We start from the raw sequence: 4,320 nt of genomic DNA, 5'->3' as shown, positions 1-4,320 counted from the left end.
ATTTGATCCATTTGAAGATTGAAAGCTTTTATCCAATATATGTGAAAATAAGATAATGTTACGTGACCAAATCTATCACAAACTTGACATTATGATCGATTTGAGGAATTTTAATTTAATTTTTCTTCTCTAAAAGATCTGCCACAACCTTTTTCAGTACTTCTATTGTTATATTGAAAGCTAGTTTATGTAAAATTTGATTGGATGATGCCAATATCAGATTTTTTAAAAATTTTTCAAGCATGATTTCATGAGAAAGAAACAATACTACTCTTGCATATATATCAATAAGATGTTACATATTCCTCACTCAATCCATCAGTAATATCCTCAAAATGAACCTGCTTTCTGGATGTTCTTTAATTCTATTTTCAATTGTTTGATCTTCATCTTCAAAAATTTTACAAAATAGTCTTGCATCTTGTTCCAAACTCTATCATTTTTGTTTTGAACTGAGTCATCTATGGATTGAAGGAGTTAGGTAATGAGGAGATTGTCATGAAGTTTTCAGTAGTTATAGGTTTTGTACAATGTATTTGAATGGCAATCTGATTCAAAATCATATATTGTTGAAATTGTATTGTTTTTTAGATGATCTTCTAAATCATTTGATCCTATTGTAAAGAGAGCAAGTTGCTGCCAGTTAAGAAAATTTATTTCATCAAGTTTGTCTCTAATTGAAAGAAATTTCTGGGAACCAATGGTGACTAATCATGAATGAAATTGTGGTGGTCATTGTAGTAGTTGTGTGTGAAGAGTTGCATAATTTCAGGTGATTCAATTTCTGATTTTGTATCTGGATCGATCCTTGCTCTAATATATATATATTGTTCATACCCTGACCCAATAAATAGGGCCCAGGATCCAAGCAAAGAAGCCCAACCCAAAGGGTTGGCCCTCCTCCAGTACCAGCCTTCATCCCAGAAGTCGGTACTAAACACGACCTGCTCCAAAGAAGTCGGATACGAGGGTTAGCTGGCAGATAACACCCATTCGAATGAGTAACTGCCCCTAAAAACTCTCTAACCACTTCATAGAGCCACATCTTAACCTCCCTAAGATATGGGAACGGTTATCCGCCTAAAAAGGTGGCACTACTTCAGCGGTGGTTATTGGTTCACCACTATAAATACACTGACACCATTCAGGTATCACTAAGTTCCAATACTCTCTAACCTGCTCACACTCTTGCTAACTTAGGCATCGGAGTGTCTTTGCAGGTACCACCCCCCATTCCTTCTCACGTACAAGTCGGACGGAGGAACACCGAGTACCAGGTCCACTCGAAGGCCACCTCCTTCATACGTTTGGGCCAACCAACGCCATCCAACCCACTAATCTCCGGTTACCCATCGTAACATTGGCGCCGTTGCCGGGGACCCGAGAGATCAACCAGTGATGGCGGATAGATCCCCTGAAGAGGGTCATGTGGAGACAGATTCTGAACAAGAGAATTTGAACACTGGAAACAATGAGGCAGACCAGACCCTTCATCAGGAAGCCAATGATCAACATAGGGAAGGCACCTCCGGAATCAAAAATCCGAAGGTGAATTCCTCGGAGGGGCGCGAATCAGAAAAAGAAGGACCCTCCCACACAAGTGAGCTTATGGGATTAATCCACAGTCGCCTCGAGCAGCTAGAACAGGAACGGGAACGACAAAAGGAAGCCGAAAAGAACCTAAAAGAGGAGATGGAGCGACGAAAAGAGTTAGAAAGAAAACTCTTAAAGCTAGAATCCTCCCTCAAAGGTCGGAATTCCCACGACGATAGAGAAGATTCTCCCTTAGGAGAGAAAGATCCTTTTAGCAAGGACATAATGAGGGCAAAAGTTCCGAGAAACTTTAGAAGCCCCGATATGGACCTCTACGACGGAACCACCGATCCAAAGCATCATCTGAGCAACTTTAAAAGTCGGATGTATCTGGCTGACGCTTCTGACGCTACGCGATGCAAAGCTTTTCCGACAACCTTATCAAAAGCAGCGATGAAGTGGTTCGACAGCCTCCCTCCGAGGTCAATTACCAGTTTTGAAGACCTCTCAAGAAAGTTCTTGATGAGGTTCTCCATCCAGAAAGACAAAGTAAAACATGCACCAAGTCTCCTGGGAATAAAACAGGAGGTCGGGGAGTCCTTACGGGCCTATGTGTAAAGGTTCAACAAAGCATGTTTGGAGATTCAAGACCTGCCCACCGAAGCAGTCATCATGGGGCTAGTCAATGGTCTTAGAGAAGGCTCGTAAAAGACATCTCAAAAGAGTTTACCAGATCGAAGAGGGGTCCTCCGACTTTCCAACCATTTCATTCACAAAGGAAGATGGGCGAGGAATAATCCCTGGGCACGACGACCCAGTGGTAATCACCATGATCCTGGCAAATGCCCATCTACACAGAACACTAGTAGATCAAGGAAGCTTGGCGGACATCCTCTTCAAGCCCGCTTTCGACAAACTAGGGTTAGATGAGAAAGAGTTAAGGGCCTACCCCGACACCTTGTACGAATTAGGCGACGCGCCAATAAAGCCACTAGGATTTTTGCCCCTCCACACCACCTTTGGAAAGGGGGAGAAGACAAAGACTCTGAGTATAGACTTTATAGTCATCGACGTGGGTTCGGCCTATAATGCTTTAATCGGCAGAGCTACCCTTAATCGACTCGGAGCGGTGGTATCGACACCCCACCTCTGCATGAAATTCCCGACCTCAGCGGGGATAGCAACGGTGAGGGGAGATCAGAAGCTAGCAAGGAAATGCTACAATGAAAGCCTAAACCTGAGAGGAAAAAGCAAAGAAGTTCACACAATAGAGCTCGGTGGAGCAAGGATCAAAGAAGAGCTGCGACCCCAGCCCGGGGGAAAAATCGAGGAGATTCAGGTCGGCGAAGAGGAAGGAAAAAACACTCACATAGGAGCCAACCTAGGGGAAACCCTAAGACAAGGGTTGACCAAGCTCCTAAGAGATAATTCCGATCTCTTCGCCTGGAAGGCCTCCGACATGCCTGGGATAGATCCCGAGCTCATGTCCCACAAGCTTTCGGTCTACTCGGGATCTCGACCTATACAACAACGAAGACGCAAGCTCGGCCCAGAGCGAGCTCTAATAGTAGAGGAGCAAGTACAAGCGCTCCTAGAAGCCGGTTTCATCAGAAAAGTCAAGTATCCAACATGGCTAGCCAATGTACTAAGATCCCTTCCACTGTTCTCCCTATTGAGAAAGGGACACCAGTTTGAATGGACTCCCGAATGCGAGGAGGCGTTCCAAGAGTTCAAAAAGTTTTTGAGCCAACCTCCTATTTTGACCCGACCTGCAGCCGGAAAAGACCTCGTCCTATACTTATCCGTGGCAGACAAGGCTGTCTCAGCAGCCTTGATAAGAGAAGACGAGGACGGTCAACACCCAATCTATTTTATGAGTAAATTTCTACAGGGCCCTGAGCTAAGGTATCACAAATTAGAGAAGTTTGCCTACTCCTTAGTAATAGCCTCTCGAAGGCTACGGCCTTACTTTCAAGCTCACACAATAAGAGTCCGCACGAACCAACCCATGAAGCAAATCCTCCAAAAGACGGATGTTGCAGGAAGAATGGTTCAATGGGCAATCGAGCTCTCCGAATTCGACTTGAAGTACGAAACTCGGACGGCGATTAAAGCCCAATGCCTCGCCGACTTCATTGCGGAATATGCAGGGGATCAAGAGGATAAACCAACTACATGGGAACTCTACGTAGATGGATCCTCCAATAAAACAGGAAGCGGCGCAGGCATAATATTGGTAGATGAAAGGGGAACCCAGATAGAGGTCTCCCTCAAGTTTGAGTTCCCAGCTTCAAATAATCAGGCAGAATATGAAGCCTTGATTGCAGGATTGAAGCTGGCAGAAGAAGTCGGTGCTACAAAGGTAATGGTATACAGTGACTCTCAAGTGGTGACCTCCCAAATAAGTGGAGAATATCAGGCAAAAGACCCAAATATGAAGAGATACTTGGAAAAAACTCTGGAGCACCTTGGGCGTTTTGCAGAAACCGAGGTCACGCACATAACTCGGGACCTAAATAGCAGAGCAGACGCCCTATCCAAGTTAGCAAGTACCAAGCCAGGGGAAAATAACAGAAGCCTGATCCAAGAAACTCTCCAGGAACCTTCAGTGGTAAAAATGGAAGACAAACAAGAAGTCTTTGAAGTGGTCGGGTTAAACCTCGGATGGATGAACCCCTTGGTCGAATACCTGAAATTCGACATCCTCCCAAAGGAGGAGAAGGAGGCCAAGAAAATCCGGAGGGAAGCACAACACTATACCTTGGTGAAAAATATTCTCTATAGAAG

The 4,320-nt window shown here is 44.6% G+C and overlaps 1 long non-coding RNA gene across 1 annotated transcript in view; it reads right to left on the bottom strand.

The window, feature by feature from the left end:
* Positions 190-4,320, bottom strand: part of LOC110271384 — a 19,644-nt gene continuing 15,513 nt past the window's right edge. The window contains exon 3 of the long non-coding RNA XR_002362076.1: positions 190-433. This is a non-coding gene — a long non-coding RNA (uncharacterized LOC110271384). The remainder of the gene's footprint in view (positions 434-4,320) is intronic.

This window comes from Arachis ipaensis, chromosome B04 (assembly GCF_000816755.2).
Source record: "Arachis ipaensis cultivar K30076 chromosome B04, Araip1.1, whole genome shotgun sequence".
Lineage (NCBI taxonomy): Eukaryota > Viridiplantae > Streptophyta > Magnoliopsida > Fabales > Fabaceae > Arachis > Arachis ipaensis.
Note: the sequence above shows the minus strand (reverse complement) of the source record. Positions and strands in the feature narration are given on the sequence as shown.